Source organism: Panthera leo, chromosome A3 (assembly GCF_018350215.1).
Source record: "Panthera leo isolate Ple1 chromosome A3, P.leo_Ple1_pat1.1, whole genome shotgun sequence".
NCBI classification, from domain to species: Eukaryota; Metazoa; Chordata; class Mammalia; order Carnivora; family Felidae; genus Panthera; species Panthera leo.
In genome coordinates, this window is record NC_056681.1 from 122,312,767 (window position 1) to 122,334,618 (window position 21,852).

A 21,852-nucleotide genomic window follows, 5' to 3' on the forward strand; every position below is an offset into this window, starting at 1 on the left:
AAAAAAAAAAAAAAAAAAAGATGCTGGATCACACAGACTCCTGCTTAAGAAAAACAACAACAAAAATATCTGTTAACTTGTCACTATGTTGATTTTGTGTCCAACTGTTTTTGGGGGAGTTGTTGATATAAAAGTGGTTTGATAAAAGTATTTGAATTTATTATCCCAGATTCTCTAAATATCTAATAGGCAAGAATGAGATCTTTTAAATACTGTATTTAATTAAATATTTATTTGGTGTCAACTGTGTGCTCATCAATAGACAAAATGCCTACCTGCCCATAGAAACTATTCCGTTGTTTAATTTTTTTTATATGTGACAGGTAGCTAAGGCATAACATATAGATGTCAGCTGCCATTCTCATGGCTTGCCCCAGGCATCTGTCACTTCAAGAAGCATTGAGAGGAGACCTGGATTCTCAGCCCAGAGCTTCAGAAGGAACATATGGCTTCAGGAAGTTTGTCATAGATGATTCTCTTGCTGACCCTATCCTTGATGGACAGCTCTGGGCTTTGAGCTGCCGGACTCAATAGTTGAGCTCTGGTTTATGCCATAGGACCTTTCCTATGACTTATCTTGGGTTAGCCTGGTCCTTGGAAGAATGCCACCCTCCCACACACACATTCAGTTCTTGAATTCCCTGGACATGTTCTTTTGGCTATGTCAGGAAGTGGGACACATCTTGGGATCCCTGTGTATGCTTTTTGTCAACCATAGCTAGTCACTGTGGCTCATATCCAGGCTCTGACCTATCATGGATGGGCAACAGAGAGAAACTGAAGAATATGTAGGAAGACTCTTATTAGGTGTGCATCTCTACTTTTTTTTACATCTCACTCTTTTCTTGATACACTCAACACAATGGAATTTATCATCACAGAAGTCAGATGAGCATGCAAGTATAGGTCCCACCTTGAGATCTTTTTCTCTGGGTCTTATTTCTAACAGGGCAGCTTCCTCAATGGTGGTCCAAACCTATACTAGGCACATGCTACCCACTGTGTTAAAAAAAAGAAACAAAAGAAAACAACAAGGAAGCAAAAAGCCACTTGCTAAGGTAGACTTCTGCCTCTTCTGATATATTCTTCATACTCAGGGAAAGCAGTCTTTTAAAAATGCAACCAAGATTATGGCAATAACCATTTTTCTCCTTAAATCTTCATTTTTAGGATTTTTAAGTGACTTCCCATTGCCCTCAGAATAAAATCTTCATTAAGACCTGGGAATCTTCTAACTTTCCAGTTTCATTGTGTGCCCTCTGCTTTTTGCATTCTTGGTTTTGTCCACATGAGTTTTCCCTTAGGATCCCTAAAGCTGCCACTTGATTTATAGCTTCTCTGTTTTTTTGCACATATGATTCAGTTTGCCTAGAGAGAACCCTCTCCCTGAGACTCACTGCCCAGCCCCCAGCACATGTTCATGTCTCAGCTTACACACCATTTCCTGTCTCCAAGGCCATGCTAAGTCTTCATGGTCTACATGCCCATACAACCCAGCACATCACCCACAAATAGCCCAGGATGCTAACCAGCCTTGCCCAATGTTGATATTTCTTGATGGTTTATGAATCCAGTGAAGAAAATAACTCTTTATTTTTATCTACATATTTGACAAGAAATAATTATGGGTTGAGTGAATTAAAAGCCTAGATTTTTCTCTTGTTCTTGAGTCTTCATCTTTCTGAGAAAGAAAACAAACACAAACATCTATAATGTATGGTCTACCTGTCAGGAAGAAATTTTGGTTATGGACCTAAAGCATGTATTTACATTACGGACTGAATTATGTAACTTTTAGTACCATCTTTGTGGCATTTTTGTTTTGTTTTGTTTTGTCTTCTAAATGGCTTCATCTCCAGTTAATATCACAGAGGTTAGAAGGGAGGTATGGTTTACGAAATGGAATTCTGTTTCATGCATTCTTCCCCAGAAAAATTAATTCATACTGGCCCTTAAATATTTGACAAATACCATTAGCCATTAACACTGTAAACTAAAACAAACAATAATAATAAAAATAAAAACACTAAAATTCACAGGTTTTTGCAAGGGACTTATGATCCTGCCCACTTAGGACACAAAGGCAATGAAAAAGTACTTCATCAGCAATTTACCATTAAATGTCTTACAACTTTCCCAGATTTTCTCTCTCTGAGCAATCAGGAGTATAATTGAACATAATGAGGTGTTGAAAGATTCTTCAAAGTAATACAGAACAAGATTAACTATTCAGTTATACTTTATACACCTAGAATATCACTCTTCTTGTTTCATAACCTCATCTTACAGAAGATTGTTTTCACTGTTTTTGAACTCTTTATTAGTTTACTACCCCATCATCACTGTCTGTCATTCCACCAGAAGACTAAAGTATAGGACAATTTATCCTTCACATTGCAGCAACAATATACATTATCATGATGTGAAAAATAACAGCCCAACAATCACATATTTATATCATTTTCATACAAAACATAGAATAACTATGACAAATATTTTCACTGTATATATCGATGCAACGTCAGCCAGTGCTACAGGAGACATAAAATCGCATAAAGCAGAAATAGTAATTTAAAAACATATCAGGCTGGGTTATTTATTATGGGGGAAAATATGTCCTTTATGACTCACTAGTTTCTGGGTCATTGCTGAGTGACAGTCCAGGATGGTTTGTGTATTTAGCATAATGACCCAGAGTCATCTAATCAATTTGAGTTATTTTTATATCCTCAGGTTCAGGAGTCAGAGAATTGTGTCATGCATTTTTTAAAGATTTCAAGCTTAGAATTGAGGTATAAAAGTTTATTATGGATACTTTGTGCAGTCAATAAACAACATGATTTCAGTGGTAAAATTCAGCTGGTTTGACTCAGAAGCCCTGACATGAGGAGCTGCTCCCCTGGGAGCTCCCAGCATCCTGCAAACACTTGTCAGATTCCACTGTAATTGGTTGTACATCTGTCTTCTCAATTAGGCTCTTAGCCCCAAAGAGGAAGAATTGAATTTTCTTCTGTATAACACACAGCACCTGGAGCATAGTAGGCAATCCATAAGTGTTTCCTGAAGGAAGGATACCCACTTGGAACAGTCTCTGTCAGTCTGCATTGGCTGATTGGACAGAGGCCAAAAACTCTGAACTTCCAGATTCTTCAAATCTAGTCTGGAATGGAAATTCCCCTCCTTTTGTATCAAATGTGGGCACGTTTGTAGTTAGGTCAATATGTACATGAAGCATTGATAATCATTCAGAAATTCAGATGGTTAAGGAAAATGAGCCAAAACAGAGAAAGGATTACAGAAAGTCTTTTCATTGTATTGCTAGACATTATCTAACAGCCCTGCCCAGGAATTACCCAATCCTCTTGTTTTGTATATTCCCTGTTTGACCTGCTATTTACCATCACTTAAAATGATAGTTTGCAACTTTGCAAAGATACATGTTACCCTGAAGAAAATGGACAGCAACGTAATTGATTCCAATCTTCTAGCAACGGGAATTAATTTTGTGTGCAAATTGCAAATGGTTCTTGACCAAAGATTACAGAATTAGATGCTCTTGATGAAGTTTAACTAGTTTTACACCTGAACTGGCAATCTTTCTAAACCATTTTTTTTTTCTTTTTAGCCACTATAAATATCTCCATATCTCAATACTTTTAAACCAGCTTCAGTATCCTGGTGATTTCTTCATCAGTAGGCTCAACAGTCTTTGACATGTGCTCACTTTACATTTGCATATAATTTATTGTTTTAGCTTTTGAAAATTATACTTTGACAATGTAAAATTCATATATAGTTGGTATTATCATGTTTTCAAAGTATTGGAAAACACAGAAATAACCATCCAGACCCCCCCCCACCATAAATATTGGCCAAATATGTGTGTGTGAGGTTAATCTATAGAGCACATGTTGGATTTTGCATGCAATTAATTTTTTTTTTTTTTTTTTTACAAAAACAAGGTGGATCAAGTGAAGAAAATAGATTTTGACAATGAGGATGCCAGTGGGAAAGTGATACATTTGTCAACACAGAGTTCAGGAAACAAAAATACCAGCAGGCCAGGAAATATGCCAGTAAGAGAGCCATGGGCAAATGTGAGGTGTTGGGTGGGAAACTGACATTGTTAAGGCAATCTACTCCCAGTATCCCTGGAGTGTAAAACTTTAATAATAATAATAATAATAATAATAATAATAATAATAACAATAATAACAACAATAACAACAACAACATAATTATATAGGCATTTTTCTATGAAATATTTGGTCAAAACCACCTTAAAATAGGTTATTTGGGAGGAAATTCAGGGACTAGTTAAAAAATAGCAATACCAGTTAAAGAATGACATTTTTGAATATATATATCTATATATATCTATATCTCTATCTATATATAGATATAGATATAGATATAGATATAGATATAGATATAGATATATTGCAGGTTTTTAAAAAAAGTAAGTCATGGGTCTTTTCCTCAACAATGTGAAATTTATTGGGAATTCAAGGCATAGCAAAACAAAACAGAAGAAGAGAGAGGAGAAAGTAGCTAGGGATATCAATGGTGGGAGGGGAAGCAGACTATGGGATAGCTACTTCTTGAATAACAGATAGTTATGGCCATTCCTAAATCTTTCTTGACATTTGTCATCAATCATCAGTTTAGGGAAATTCTTATGAACAGAAAAACTACCCGAGTAGTAGATTAATATCATTTTATTAGGAAATGGGACCCTTTCAATAGAGGTGTCCATCTGGACTCCTGAATTGGACCATCAATCTCATGTCACAATGCTTGTTTCAGATATGCCTGTGGGCAGTGCCTGCTTGTCTAGACATCTCAGGGAGGAAGCTGGGGAACGAGACTTTATGCAGCTCTGTTCTTCATTCCTCCTCTCAGCCTTCTGAGAGAAGGGGTAAATCATGCAAGACCAGCCTTTACTGCTTTCTTTAGATCTCTGAATTTGCTACATTTTCCTTTATTGCACAAATACCCTTAAAACAAAACTTTGTTGGGGAGGGGGTTATGAAAAAAAAAATGCAGTCTCCTCCAGCCCTGTTATTGGGAATATTTAAAGTGCTTTTTAAATTTCCCCCGTATAATAGGGTGCCAGGGTGTCTCAGTCAGTTAAGCTTCCACTCTTGATTTCAGCCTAGGTCATGATCTCATGGTTTGTGAGCCCTGCATTAGGCCCCACACTGAAACTAGAGAAATAGTTGTGTTTTTTTTTTAATTTTTCCTATTCATTTAATGTTCTTTCATAAATATTCTCCTTGTAATTATATGTTCATAATTATTTTATATTGCTGCATAAGATTTAGAGTGGGTGTGCTTCACTTAGATCTTTATCTAGTTGTAGGCATTTATTTAAATATTAGTTTACTGTTTTAAATAATTCTGCCTTAAATGTATTTGTGAATGTCTCTGTTTTCATCATATGAATGACTATAAACCCTAATTCCTAAAATAAATATTTTTAATATCTTAACTACTCTAAAATCAGGGTAAGTATTATAATCTATGTGTATTTAACATGGTTATTAAATATTATTAACAAGCTGTATTAAATTGGTGACATATCCTAGAATCATTATTAGTTTGGAATCGAAAAGTTAAAGTGTTTCCTTAGTGTAAATTCCTAAATTGGTGATAATAATCATATTGGAAGATATAAATGTGATAAAAATTAACTAATATCAAATATGCAAAACAAAAAAATTCAAATGTTCAGTAATGTATATATACAAACACACTTAACAAACCAGAATATCAATAAATTCCAAAATTTATAAATATTAGGTTTATACAAGTTGTATTTTTTTTTTTTTATTTTAGAGAGAGAGAGAGAGTGGGAGTGGGGGAGAGGGGCAGAGGGAGAAAGAGAAATAATCTCAAGTAGTACCCATGCTCAATGTGGAGCCAGACACAGGGCTCCACCTACAAACCTAGGATCATGACCTGATCTGAAATCAAGAGGGAGGCATTCAACTGACTGGGCCACCAAGGTGCTCCTAGGTTTATAGAAGTTGTAAATGCCATTGCCACTTACAACCGAAATACAAAAATAGATATTAAGAATGAAAATAGAAACAAAAGTAGGAAAACCTATCACAAGTAATTTTATAAAATATATTTTAAAATATATTTTAAGAATATATTTATTTTTAAATAAACATATTTTATGTATGTATTTATTTATTAAATGTCACATTTAGCCAGACAAATCAAGAACAAAAATCAGGAAGTTACAAATAACATTCAGAAATAGTGGGGAAAAAAAGACAAATACTAACAGATATACAAAATTGCACCTGTATCTATGCCTTACACAAATAATTTAGAAAATCTAGATCAAATACAAATTTCCAGAATGAAATATGTTAATAAAGATTACTGAGAAAACACACAGAAAATAAAGAACACATAAAAAAATTAAACAGACTTTTAATCCATATGAAATTTTGAGAAGGTTATTAAAGAGCCATCTCTAGTCAAAATCGAAGGGCTCAGATATTTTTCCAAGTAAATTACATTAAATATTTAAACACCAATTTTTATACATTGAGAAAAAAATATATATATATATATTTAAATGTCATTTTTAAAATGTCATTTTAAGAAAATGAAAAATAAGCATGTACTAAAAACTATAAGCCAATTAGTTTAGAAATGCCAATGCAACTGTAGGCCAATTCATTTAGGAATGGCTGTGCAAAGTCCAAATAAAAAAATATTAGTAATTAAACCTGAAGTAAATTTAAAATACATTGCTTTTTGATTCAGTACATTACTAGAGCACTTACTATGTGTGAATTACTGTTCTAAAACTCCAAAAAACTATAGATAGGAAGCAGACACATAGTGGACAAAGTCTTTGGAGAGCTCACACTCCTAGGGAAAAATAGACAGTAGCCAAATAAAGAAGTTTACCAATCACTTAGAGATTTTTGACCTATGATGTAGAGTAACTATAAAGAAAGATGAGATAGAAAGTATTTGGGGCTGTCACTTCGGATAAGGTGGCAATGGGTGTCTCTCTAAGTAGATGACACTTGTTCTCCAGAGTTTCATTCCAGAGTAAAATTCTTTGATAAAAGTCAACATTCATGTTTTGTAAAAAGTGTTAGCAAATAGAGGCCAATGTATACTTCCTTGACTCTCTCTCATCTTCTTCCTCCTCTCTCTTTCTTTCACCACCCCTATAAAAACACTTCCCCACCTAACAAAATAAACAATATAAGTAATCCCATTAAACCAAGAAGATAAAGGACTCATTATTAGTAGTGTTATTTAAATGTGTTCTGGTAATACTAACAAATGTAATTAGATGAAGCTACAATGTAACATATACAAATGCTGCTAAAAAGGTAAAGTTGTCATAGTTGTATATTGCATATTATATGGTTATTTATGAAGCAACTCCAAGAAAATGAGCTTAAAAAGTTAGAAATAATAAGGTAATACAGCGAAACAGGTGAAAACAAAAAATCAATTTAAAACAATCGGTAGCTTACCAATGTATATTGTATGATAAAACTTAATTACATAGATAGTATAATAAACAGGAAAAAAAATCTCTCCACAGTAAAAATAAAACCAACTTACTAGAGATATATTTATCAAAAATAAATAGGTTTTTAATTAAATAAATCTTAAAAATTCTTCTGATATAAAAGAATAATAAAAAGAACCAACAATATTGGAGAACTCAAGAAAATAGAGATAGTAATTAAAACAAAATACATAAGTAAATTCAAAGTGATCCGTTCAAAATGCCAACAGTGTATTTCTAATATAATAACATGATATGGAGAATTCAAGGAAGCAAATGAAAATGAAAACATGACAACCCAAACCCTTTGGAATGCAGCAAAGGGAATCCTAAGAGGAAAGTACATTGCAATTCAGGCCTATCTCAAGAAGCAAGAAAGGTCTCAAATATACAATCTAACCTTACACCTAAAGGAGCTAGAAAAGGAGCAGCAAATAAAGTCTAAAGCCAGCAGAAGAAGGGAAATAATAAATATTAGAGCAGGAATAAATGATATAGAAACAAAAACCAGTAGAACAGATCAATGAAACTAAAAACTGGTTTTTTGAAAGAGTAAACAAAATTGATAAACCCCTAGTCAGACTTATCAAAAAGAAAAGAGAAAGGACCTAAATAGATAAAATAACAAACGAAAGAGGAGAGAACACAACCAACACCACAGAAATACAAACAATTATAAAAGAATACTATGTAAAATTATATGCCAACTATCTGGACACTCTGGAAGAAATGGACAAATTCCTAGATACTCTCACATTACCAAAACTTAAAAAGGAAGAAATAGAAAATTTGAACAGACCATAATGAGAAAAGAAATTGAATCAGTTATCAAAATTCTCCCAATAAATAAGAGTCCTGGGCCAGATAGCTTGTCAGAGGAATTCTACCAGACATTTAAAGAAGAGTTAACACCTATTTTTCTCAAACTGTTCCCCCAAAAAAGGAAGAAAAGCTTCTAAAGTCATTCTATGAAGCCAGCATTATCTTGATTCCAAAACCAGACAAAGACCCTACTAAAAAGGTGAATTACAGACCAATGATGAACATGGATGCAAATATTCTCAACAAGATACTAGCCAACCAAATTCAACAGCACATTAAAAGAATTCTTCACCATGATCAAGTGGGATTTATTCCTGGGCTGCAGGGCTGTTTCAATATTCTCAAATCAATCAGTGTGATACACCACATTAATAAACGAGAGGATAAGAACCATATGATCCTTTCAACAGATGCAGAAAGAACATTTAACAAAATACAGCACCTTTCTTGATAAAAACCCTCAAGAAAGAAGGAAGAGAAGGAACATTCCTCAACACCATAAAAGCCATGTATGAAAAGCCCACAACTAATATCATCCTTAATGGAGAAAACTGAGAGTTTCCCCTCTAAGGTCAGGAACAAGACAGGGATGTCCACTCTCACCACTGTTGTTCAACATAGTACTGGAAGTCCTAGCCTCAGAAAGCAGACAACAAAAAGAAACAAAAGGCATCCAAAATGGTAAAGAAGAAGTCAAACTCGGGGCACCTGGGTGGCTCAGTAGGTTGAGTGTCCTACTTTGGCTCAGGTAATGATCTTACAGATTGTGAGTTCGAGCCCCACGTCAGGCTCTGTGCTAACAGCTCGGAGCCTGGAGCCTGCTTAGGATTGTGTGTCTCCCTCTCTCTCTGCCCCTAACCCACTCGCATTCTGTCTCTGTCTCTCCCAAAAATAAATAAACATTAAAAAATAAAAGAAGTCAAACATCACAAATGGCATGATACTCCACATGGAAAACTCAAAAGAATGGGTAGAACTGATGCAGCAAAGGTGCAGGATATAAAATCAACATACAAAAATTGATTTCATGTCTATACACCAATAATGAAGCAGCAGAAAGAGAAATCAAGGAATTGATACCATTTGAAATTGTACCAAAATCCATAGGATATCTACGGATAAACCTAACCAAAAAGGTAAAGATCTATATACACTGAAAACTATAGAAAACTTATGAAAGAAAGTGAAGAAGACAGAAAGAAATGGAAAAACATTCCGTGCTCATGGATTAGAAGAACAAATATTGTTAAAATGTCTCTACTACCCAAAGCAATATACACATTCAATGCAATGCCTATCAAAATAACACCAACATTCTTCACAGAGCTAGAACAAACAATCCTAAAATTAGTATAGAACTAGAAAAGACCACAAATAGACAAAGTAATGTTAAAAAGAAAACCAATGCTGGAGACATCACAATTCCAGACTTTAAGCTGTATTACAAAGCTATAATCATCAAAACAGTATGGTACGGGCACAAAAACAGACAGATCAGTGGAACAGAATAGAGAATCCAGAAATGGACCCACAAATGTATGGCTAACTAATCTTTGACAAAGTAGGAAAAAGTATCCAATGGAAAAAAGACCACCTCTTCAGCAAATGGTACTGGGAAAACTGGATAGCGACATGCAGAAGAATGAACCTGGACCACTTCTTATACCATACTCAAAAATAAATTGAAAATGGATAAAAGACCTAAATCTGAGACAGGAAGCCATCAAAATCCTAGAGGAGAAAACAGACAACAACATTTTGACCTTGGCTGCATCAACTTCTTACTTGATATGTCTCCAGAGGCAAGAGAAATAAAAGCAAAAATGAACTATTGGGACCTCATTAAGATAAAAACCTGCACAGTGAAGGAAACAATCAGCAAAACTGAAAGGTAACTGATGAAATGGGAGAAGATATTTGCAAATGACATATTGGGTAAAGGGTTAGTATCCAAAATCTATAAAGAGCTTATAAAACTCAACACCCAAAATACAATTAATCCAATGAAGAAATGGACAAAAGACATTAATAGACACTTTTCCAAAGAAGACATACAGATGGCTAACAGCCACATGAAAAGATGCTCTGTGTTATTCATCATCAGGGAAATACAGATCAAAACCACAATGAGGACTACTTCACACCTGTCAGAATGGCTAAAATTAACTCAGGAAACAGCAGATGTTGTAAAGATGTGGAGAAAGAGGAACACTTTTGCACTGTTGGTGGGAATGCAAACTGCTGCAGCTACTCTGGAAAACAGTATGGAGGTTCCTCAGAAAATTAAAAATAGAACTACCCTATGACCCAGCAATTGTACTACAAGGTATTTATCGAAAGGATACAAAAATGCTGATCCAAAGGGGCACATACACCCCAATGTTTATAGCAGCACTATCAACAATGGCCAAATTATGGGAAGAGCCAAAATGTCCATGAACTGATGAAGGGTAAAGAAGATGTATATATATATACATACACACACAATGGAGTATTACTTGGCAGTTGAAAAAAATGAAACCTTGCCGTTTGCAACTACATGGATGGAACCAGAGTGTATTATGCTGAGCAAAATAAGTCAGTAAGAGAAAGAGAAATATCATATCATTTTACTCATGTGTAATTTAAGAAGCACAACAGGTGAACGTAGGGGAAGTGAAAGCAAAATAAGATAAAAAGAGGGAGTCAAACCATACTAAGGGTTGCTGGAGGAAAGCTGGGTGAGGGATGATCTAAATGGGTGTTGGGCATTAAAGAGGTCACTTGAGATGAGCACTGGGTGTCATAAGTAAGAGAGGAATCACTGGGTTCTACCCCTGAAACCAATACTACACTGTATGTTAACTAACTTGAATTTAAGTAAGTAAGTAAGTAAGTAAGTAAATAAGAAAGTTCTTCTGGAGGAATAAAAGTTCATGGCAAAAATTTTTAAGTGTATTGTAAAGTTTACTGTGACTTTGCGATGCATTTTGATGCATTGCCGCATTAGTCTCCCCACCCTCCACTTCCCATTTCACATCTTTCTGGATTTGTCCTGGTTAGCCTCACCTACTTCTTCTTATTCTAGACGCACTTCAGTATCAGGTTCTTGGTACTAGACCAGATACTCAAATCGTTGAGCAGAAATTAGCCCCCATTCACAGTCTGTACCAATTTAACATATGTTAAAATTTGTATTACAGGTAAGTGAATAGCAATGTTAGCCTAATTCATACTATAGGGATAACTGGCTAAATATTTCTAAAACCTAAAAAGTAAATAAACATAGATCATCATGACAAAAGCAATTGAAACTATATGAAATACTTAAGTGTAAAGAAGTAAACTCTAAAGTACTAGAAGGAAATGCAGGTGCATTATTTGTAAAAATATATATTTTTTTTTACTGTGGAAGACCTTTCTAAACATAACATATAACCAGAAATTACAAAAGAAGAATAAAATGTTTCCTTGTCCTAAATAAATATCAGAGTGCTCAAAAAGATCCTAACTGAAGTTAAAAGACTAACAGTAAGTTGATAACAACCATTTGTAATTCATGATAGAAAATGGCTAATTTTCTTCACACAAATTTGTCTAATGGATGCTTTGACAAAGTACTTCAAAGAAAAACAAGTGACCAGCAAGTAGATAAACACATACAAAACTTCAGTATTGATTGAAGAAATAAAAATGAAAATTAAATATTAATTTGACCTATTATCCTGACTCACCTTCTCCCTGCTTTTTAAAAAGTATTACAAGAGCATTTGTGTACCAAGGCAAAGCAAAACAAGAAATAGCACATGCTGCTGGTGTGTTTCTGTGCAGAAAGGATTAATATAGCCGAACTGATGCTTAGAAAGGCCTGCTTGTAAAGGGGGCAGCTGGGAACTTGAATTTCCACAGGGTTTCCACTTTTTCCTAATAGAGGACAGTGACTCACTGGGCCTGTACTGTTTATACAATAATATGGCTTCTGCTGAACATTTGCTTTCTTTCTGGAATTTTGATAAATGCCAGATAGAAGGTGCCTACATGAGCAGCCTCCAATGAAGACCTTGGGCATTGCATCTCTAATGCACTGGGGAGAGACATCACACACATATTGTTTGTTGCCTTTTCCTTGCTGGAGGAAGAGTGTTCGGTGTGGCCCCTCATGAGATGGAGAGTATCTAGGGAAGTCTACCTGGGGATTCCTCCAGATTCTGTTGACTATTGTAGCCTTATGATCTAGCTGTGTGCCCCTACTATGTCACTGTAATACATCCCAGCCATGAGTAAAATTGTATGCTGAGTCTTTTGAGGCCTTCTAGTGACTCTCTGAACATGGACTTCAGTTTCCCATTTGTGCATCCTTAATGGAAAGTGTTTGGCACGTACTGTCAAATATGCATCATCTTTGTCTCGGTAATTCCAATCAAATATACACTTTCATAGGTGAAACCCTTGGGAATACAGGGTAGGGTAAATTCAGCCACGAGAGCATGTTGTGTTAAATATGGTGGTCCTGCAACTGTAATTGAAAGTATATCCATGGAGACATGACTCTTGATTCCAAGTGCCAGATTTGTTTTCCAGGAGGGTTGCATCTTAATGTACACAGATGCTACACTTATTACCATGTTAGCTTTTCATAACCTTTCCTTCATTGGCTTTCATCATATATGTTTCTGCCTTAACAAAAATGTAAGATTCTTTATTTAAATGTATGTTTCTTTTCTGAGTTGCATATATTTTTATTTGTTGCAATTTGATTTTTCTGAGTTGCCTAATTCTGTCCTGTGTCTATAAAATTTTTTACCAGTTTATTAGATGCAGTACATATTTTTTTCTGAGTGTGTTTTCTATTTATGTTTATATAAGTGCTTCTAAAAGTGTTAAAATTTATTTCCAATTATAAAAACAAATATTTGAGCACTACACATCAATATTTTCCTTAAAGATTTTAATTATTGAAAAATTTTAAATTAGCAATTTGAATGATATAAAAATTATGACATTTATGTGTTTGCATATAACTCTCATTAGAGACTTTTTTCTGTAGTTTACTTTTCACTTTTAAAATATCTAAATATATCTAATTTGATATACTACATATTATTTTCCTATCTATATGTGTTTTGATGCCTGTCACAAATTTAAGCATCATATATAGTATATGAACTTTCTGTAAATCCATTGGGAGGAATATGTATACATGTATATATACAGGGGGAGAGATAAATACATAATACATACTATGTATAATATATCACATATGATATATATGTATATTTTTTTATTCTGCACTCTTAATTACAGTTGCTTAATGATTTTTTTTAAAAAAATTTTAATATTTACTTTATTTTTGAGAGATAGAGTGTGAGCAGGGGAGGGGCAGAGAGGGAGACACAGAATCCGAAGCAGACTCCAGGCTCTGAGCTGTCAGCACAGAGCCTGATGTGGGGCTCGAACTCACAAACCATGAGATCATGAACTGAGCTGAAGTTGGACGCTTAACTGACTGAGCCACCCAGGTGCCCCTGCTTAATGATTTTTAATTTAAATTTTTTTCATCTAAAGTGATCTGTGCATATTATGGACTAATTAAAAATAAAGAAAAAGGCATTAAGTATCATCCTTAATCTAACAGTTGAGAGTTAATCATTAGTCATACTTTGTGTATATCTTCTAGAATGTTTCCTATTCTAATATGTACTCATACCATATATAATGATTTTTACCCTGTTGTTCATTGGTTTGTTCTGCTTGATAATCCACCGTGACCTTATTTCCATGTTATTATTTTTCCATTACCTAACCTTTAATTGCTAAATAGATTTCCATAAAAAGATTTGGCATGATTATTTAACCACTTTCATGTTTAGGAAACATATGTTGTTTTCAATTTTTTATCAACTGCGATCAGATGACTATTCTTGCAAATTAATATTTTCACACATGCTTAATCACTTCCTTAGGATAAATTCCTAGTTGCAGAATTGTTGGATCAAATGTTATGATTATTATAATAATCTTTGATACATATCATAATATGGCCTCCCAAAAAGATTTTACATTTTGCAATCCTACCAGCAATGTATGTGGGGCAAGATACATGTTTGTCTATATATTTGTCAATATTAGATATTAAGATACCAGCTTGTCTTTTAGAGGAAAGCAGTGTTTCCTCATTAATTAGCATATTTATTATGTGTGAAATTTTCATACGTGTATTGGCTATTTATGTTTTTTACTTTTAAGTTTTGGGGTTGGTTATGACAACTCATCTGAGGATATTCATTTTTTTAATTTATACTTTTAAATTTTTTTAAGTTTATTTATTTGAGGGGGGAGGGGCAGACAGAGGGGGAGAGAGAGACTCCCAAGCTAGCTCCACACTGTCAGTGCAGAGCCCGACGTGGGGCTCGAATCCACAAACCGTGAGATCATGACCTGAGGGGAGGGCAAGAGTTGGATGATTAACTGACTGAGCCACCCAGGTGCCGTTTTAAAAAATTTATAATAGTTATGAAATTGGCTTATTTTTCTTTTAGATGCCAGTACATGAATCAATAAGGAATAAAACAGACCCCTACATGGTTGGTCGAATAATAGAATTAAATATCTATTTCTCTATTGCCTGTGTATGGTAGAAATGTGGAAAAATTAGGCTTATCTTTAACTTTGCACTCTTGAAGCTTAGTGATTCTTATTTTCATTTCAGTCTCCATTGTGTGTGTGTTCTTTTGTTTTGTTTTGTTTTTGTCTTTTTCAGTTGTGTTCTCTTGTGTAATTGATCCTGATACTGTTTCCTAGATGTGATATTAGTTTTTTGGAGACAGCTTAAAATTGTTTTTCATTTGGGCTCAGACTAAAAAAAAAAAAAAAATCCATTCATTTATTTGTTGCTGACTTTGCTTATTTGATCTTCACTCTAGCTTTCTGATCTCTCAATGAGCCAATAAAAACATGTTTCTTCAAGAAAAGAACTTTTCATTAGTCAGCTTACATTTAGTTATTGTGCAATGAAAACAATCCCAGAGTCTCAATGGCTTTCACGCAGTAAAGGTTTATTTCTCACCCATGCTGATAAATACCGTGGATTAGTTGCAGCTCTATTCCATGTTACCTTTACTAAGGGTTCAGGCTGTCAGGACAACCTCTAAGACATCGCCAGTCTCCTTCCAGATGGAAAAGAGTGCATGGCAAGTCATGCATTGGATTTTAAAGCTTCTTCCTGGAGGTGAAGCACATTATTCAATTCACAGTTCATTGGGCAAAGAAGTTATATGGCTAGACCTGATGTTAAAGGAGCCAGAAAATATAATTCTCCTCCCAGAAAGATACAGCAAATAGTTTGAACAGAAAATAATATCACCTTCTCTGTTCAAGTAGTTTGCTAATATTTGGCTCTAGAATTATAAAGCCATGCCAGTGTAAAGCCCCTTATGCATTAATTAGCTTAAGAAGTTTGACCCCAATGCATCCCTAAGTGATGTAAAGCAAGGGCCTGCAAACTTTTCTGTAAAGAGCCAGATGATAAATATTTTTATTTTTGTGGCCCATACAGTCTGTTGCAACACTTGGAAATTCTCAAATCTGCTGATATAGCCAGGAAGGAGCCATAGTTATTGCAGAAACAAATATGTCTATGCTTTAATAAACCTTTATTCCAAAAAAATAGGTCACAGGCTGGATTTGTCTTGATGATCATTATTTGTCAATCCCTCAGGTAAACCAGTTCTTATCTGGTTAGAGTAGAAATTTAGAACATCTTGTTGGATTCTAGAGTTTTATCTGTTCTTACTGACAGATAGAAACTGTGAAATTTTGTTTATGGTAGGTCCCACTCTAGTTTAAGGCAGGCTTTATTTTACTTTATTTTATTTTATTTTATTTTATTTTATTTTATTTTATTTGTTTTATTTTATTTTATTTTATTTTTTAACGTTTATTTATTTTTGAGACAGAGACAGAGCATGAACGGGGGAGGGGCAGAGAGAGAGGGAGACACAGAATCAGAAGCAGGCTCCAGGCTCTGAGCCATCAGCCCAGATCCCGACGCGGGGCTCGAGCTCACGGACTGCGAGATCGTGACCTGAGCTGAAGTCGGACGCCCAACCGACTGAGCCACCCAGGCGCCCCGATTTTATTTTATTTTATTTATTTTTTATTTTTTTCTAATTTATTTATTTTGAGAGAGCACAAGTTGGGAAGGGGCAGAGAGAGGAGAGAGAGAAAATCCCAAGCAGGCTCTGTGCTGTCAATGTAGAGTCAGACAAGGGGCTCTATCTCATGAACTGCGAAATTATGACCTAACCTGAAACCAAGAGTCAGACACTTGACCAAATGAGCCACCCAAACATTCTAAATAGCTGTTGATTCTCTGAGAAATATTCCAAAGTACAGAGACATAATTTGAAACATCATTTTCAATATACTTGCTTTCTTAAAACAGACTTAGAAAGGAAAGCTCTATCAAATTTGCTTGACCAATGGGAACATGCAGAGAACTTGGAAAATATTGTAAGGGATATGAGTTAAGAAAAGGATGAGAAATCCTGATTTAATTGTTATAATAGAAATAAAGAGAATAGTTTCTTGGAAAGGGTAGTCATTTCACTATCTTATTGGAAAAGGCACATTACTACTTAACATCTAAATAGATACAATATAGATATAATGACAATATAGCCATGCAGTGTGTGTGTGTGCATAGACACACACACACACACACACACACACACACACATATAGTTCATAATATATATAATGAAACTATAGTCACAAAAACAATGAAAGCATAAAATCTAGAAAAGGATGGCCATTTCTATGTCTTTTAAACCTTCAGAGTTATTGTAGGTAACCATAAAAATAGAACTGTCTAATAGAGTTGAAAAATTAAAACATTATCATTCTATTGGATTGAGACTTGCTGAAAATATTTAACAAAATTATATTGCTCAATTTTGTTTTTAGAATCAGTACAAAGATTTCAAATTTCTTTCCCCAAAAATGCAGGCTTAAGTACAAAGAAATGTTAATTGATTCATTGAACTTTTGAAGCAACTATTTAACATTTTCAATAAAAAGAAGCCTACCTCTAATCCCAGGTGGTAGATTTACTAAAGACATACATTATAATTATGCTTCTGTTTTCATTTTCTCCTAATAACAGAGACTGGGAAAGCCTGCTTTCTACATCTGGATTTCAAACCATCATTCAGACAAAGCTTCATTAAACCCCACCAAACACTAAAGGTCACTGCGGTTTCATATGTTTGTGTTGTAGCAACCAAATGTTGCAAAAACTCTATCAGCACCCAGCAAAATTCTGAAATACCAGAAAATGGCAAGAATAAGATGAGGACATAGGTGATAAGTTCATCTGTTCAACAAATAGACAGATGAATAGAATATAGTTCTTTTCCTCAAGGAAATCATTCTGCATAGAAGTCTAAAACTAAATTGACAATTAGGATATTTCATGTAAATGCAAAGTTGATTTCCATTAAATAGCTGGGCTGAGCTGACCCAGAAAGTCTTCTTTCCTATTTCAAATATATAGAAGTGCCATTTAAAATATAACTGCAAATGTAAATATTTGGCTGAGTTCAAGATACAAACAGAGATTTAAAAAACAAAACAAAACAAACAAACCTCCAAATACAGAGGGAATTCAAAATTGGAGCAGTGAATGGAACCTGTAGCCCAGGACACACAGGCCTTACTGGCTGCATGGGACTCTGCTACCCACTTGAAGAGCAGAGGCCATACTGGGCATTAGAAATGAGCTACAGATAAAACCAGGATTCATAAAGTTTGATCCATTCATAAAATGGCAACTATTCAAATTCTTAACAATCTAGGAAAATAGCACAAAAATTTGTAGCCTGCTTGAGTGCATGGACAGAAAAAATGACCTGAGAAAAATTATAAACTCAGAGCCTTTCCCCTTCTATGAAGTCTAAACTCACACTCCACAATCCACACCACCAGCTGTTAAGGGAAAATACCTATTAGGGGCAAATATTTCTGAAGAGATATTTTTACAATCTAGGAAAAAATAGAACTTCCACTGAATGTGGTTTCTTGTGAGGATGACTTTATTTTAAAAATTACAAACCACACATGAAATAAAATATTGAGCAGGAGTCAGCAAGCACACCAAATAGAAGAGAACTGGGGATAATAAACTAACTTAAAGAATTTAAAATGAGTGGATTTTGAAATTTTCAGGCAGACAAAGGAAATAATAAATACTGTAACAACATTAAATTATGATATAGGAAAAGGCAACGTTGAAAGGAAATAAATACATAGTCTAAAAAACAAAATACACAAATGTTAACATTAAAAAAATCCCTCTTTGGATCAGGTGATAAGTAGATTGGATATAGTTGAAGAGTGAATATATTAATTGGAAGACAGAGGGTAGGAAATCATCTGGGATCATATGGACTGATAATTGCATAGAAAAGAGATTTTAGGAGATATAAAGGGCAAAATAGAGTCTAAATGTTCCAAATGAAAGAGTATACAGAATAAGAGAGAGGTAATACTGTACTGAGAAATGTCCATATTGATGAGTGCCTGAATTTTCAGATTTTTAAACTTTCTAAGTCTTAAATTGGATAAGTACATATCCACACTTGGCTGAATTATAGTGAAATCACACAACAATAAACATAAAAAAATAGTTAGACTTCCTGAAAGAGAAGTTCAATTACTTCTTATAAAGAGTTACCAAATATACTTACAACAAATATTTTACTATGTCAAATCCAGAACACTGTGAAATATACCCTCATGCTTCAAAGGAAAAATAACTGATTACCTAGAGTTTCAACCCAAGCTAAACTTTCTTTAAGAATGAGGGTGAAGGCGTACCTGAGTGGCTCAGTTAGTTTAGCATCCAACTCTTGATTTTGGCTGAAGTCATGATCCCAGAGTCATGGGATCAAGCCCCACATTGGGCTCTGTACTGAGCCTATAGCCTGCTTGGAACTGTCTCTTCCTCTCTCTCTGCCTATTGCCCACCTTTCTCTCTCAAAAGTAGTGTATAAAAATGTAGGGGGCGGGGAGAATGAGGGTGAAATAAGGGAATTTCCTAACAAAGATTGAGGGAATTTCCTTCAGGCAGATTGATAATAACAACTAAGGATATGTGTCAGCAAGAAGGATATTGAAGCCAAAGGAAAGAGTAGGATGAAAGAAACATCAAATAGGGATCTATATAAATAAGCACTGGCAGTAAATAATAGGAATGACTCATCTGGAAAGTAAAGAAACTAGTAGATCTGAGACACCAAACAATAATAGGAAAGGAGAGAGTTAGGAAGATTCTTCTGTAAGAATTCTAAAGTTCTTATAAACAAAGGAGGCTAGAGAGGTGGAATAACTTTTCACTATTCTGAGTATTTATGTTAAATGTTAAGGGTAGTGACTAAAACAAAAGAAAGAGTATGTACACCTTTCCAACAGGTAGAGGACACAAAAATGAATAAAACATGATGGTATTATATTAGGTGAAATAAATCAGAACGAGAAAGACACATGATTTCATTCATATGTAGAATCTAAAGCAAGCAAACAAACAAAAATACAAAACGAATTAAACAAATATCAAGCAGAATCAGACTTATAAATACAGAGAACAAATTGATGGTTGCCAGAGGGGAGGATAGTGGGCGGATGGGCAAAATGGGTGAAGGGGAGTGGAAGGTACAGGCTTCCAGTTATGGAATAAGGCAGGGGAATAAAAGGCACAACATAAGAAATATAGTCAACAATATTGTAATGGTGACAGATGGTAGCTACACTTGTGGGGGCATAGCATAATGTATAAACTTGTGGAATCACTAAGTTGTATACCTGAGACTAATGTAACATTGTGTGTCAACTATACTTCAATTTATTTATTTTTTTGTTTTTTGGGTTTTTTTTTTAATTTTTTTTTAACATTTACTTATTTTTGAGACAGAGAGAGAGCATGAACAGGGGAGGGTCAGAGAAAGAGGGAGACACAGAATCTGAAACAGGCTCCAGGCTCTGAGCTGTCAGCACAGAGCCCGACGCGGGGCTCGAACCCAAGGACCGCGAGATCATGACCTGAGCCGAAGTCGGGTGCGTAACCGACTGAGCCACCCAGGCGCCCCAACTATACTTCAATTTAAAAACAAAACAAAACAAAACAATAACAACAAACCAAACACTTGGCCAATCCAATAAAGGGCAGAAAATCAGAAAACCATAGTGAACGGTTAAAGGAAGACATACAATAAGATGATATGAATAGCCATAATGTAGCTAATGTACAATAGAATATAATTATTAAGCTCACCTGTTTTATCAGGATCTAAAGAATTGGAAAAATAAAATAAATTCAGCCATGTGCTAGTCAAAAGAGCTATGCATACAGTAAAACTAACTTGGAAAGATTATTATAAAATGATGAAAATAAGAACATGTACTATTAGATGAGTTCAAATATGTTCATTACATTACTGTTTGAAATAAAAATTTCTGTGAAGTGTTGTGTTTCAGTGGGGGTACTGATAAATATTTATATACAGTTTATTTTTTTTTTAATTTTTATTTTACCATTTATTTCCCATTGGTTTTTCTAACCAATTATTCCTTGTACACACGGATATAATTACTTTTAGGTTTTTATTTTGCAATCATTTATATGCTAAAACCTTGTTAATCATCTAATCTATACATAATTGTACATTAGCTTCTTTTTCCCAGTGATGGAAAAAAATAATTTTATCATACTACAATGGCTAGACATTCAGAGAAATACTAAATCACATGGTGAGTGCTAGTATATGTTTTGCTCCTGGGCTCAATGAGAATTCTTAATACTTCACTACAAGTAATTTTTATCTTGTTAGGGTAGGTTCTTATTTCTTATTTTATATAGGTTTTTTTTGTTAGGTGAAGAATTTATTAAAATTCTTCATATCTAATGAGATGGTCAGATAGATTTTCCTTTTTTGCCCTACTAATAAGAATATTATTAATAGTTCCTTGTTATCAACCATTCTTTCATTTTTAGAATAAACACTAATTTGCTATAAAGCAAATGCTATAAAGCATTTTTTCGTTATAGTGATTATTTTGGTTGGTATTCCATTTTGAATTATTGGATCTATGTTTTTAAGTAAGATTATTCTGTATTTTTCTTGAAAATTGTATTTTTTTTTTCCTTGAAAAACAATTCTCTAACATCTCTCAGGTCAATTAAATCAGGAACAGGTTTGTTAGGTTCTCATTCCCTTAACATTTAACATTTATGCTTAACACAGTTCTGGGCACACAGCAGAAAATCAGTAAATATTTGTTGAGTAAATATGAAAATCTGACTTTTATCAGCAGCATCTGCTTGAACTAAGTTTTTTAAAACACTTTATTCTCTCCAGCCTTTCCTTTTCTAGGTTCTTCAGTGGCCAGGTAATTGTCAAACATCTCTTATCCTGAAGAAAATCACACTAAATTCTTTAGGA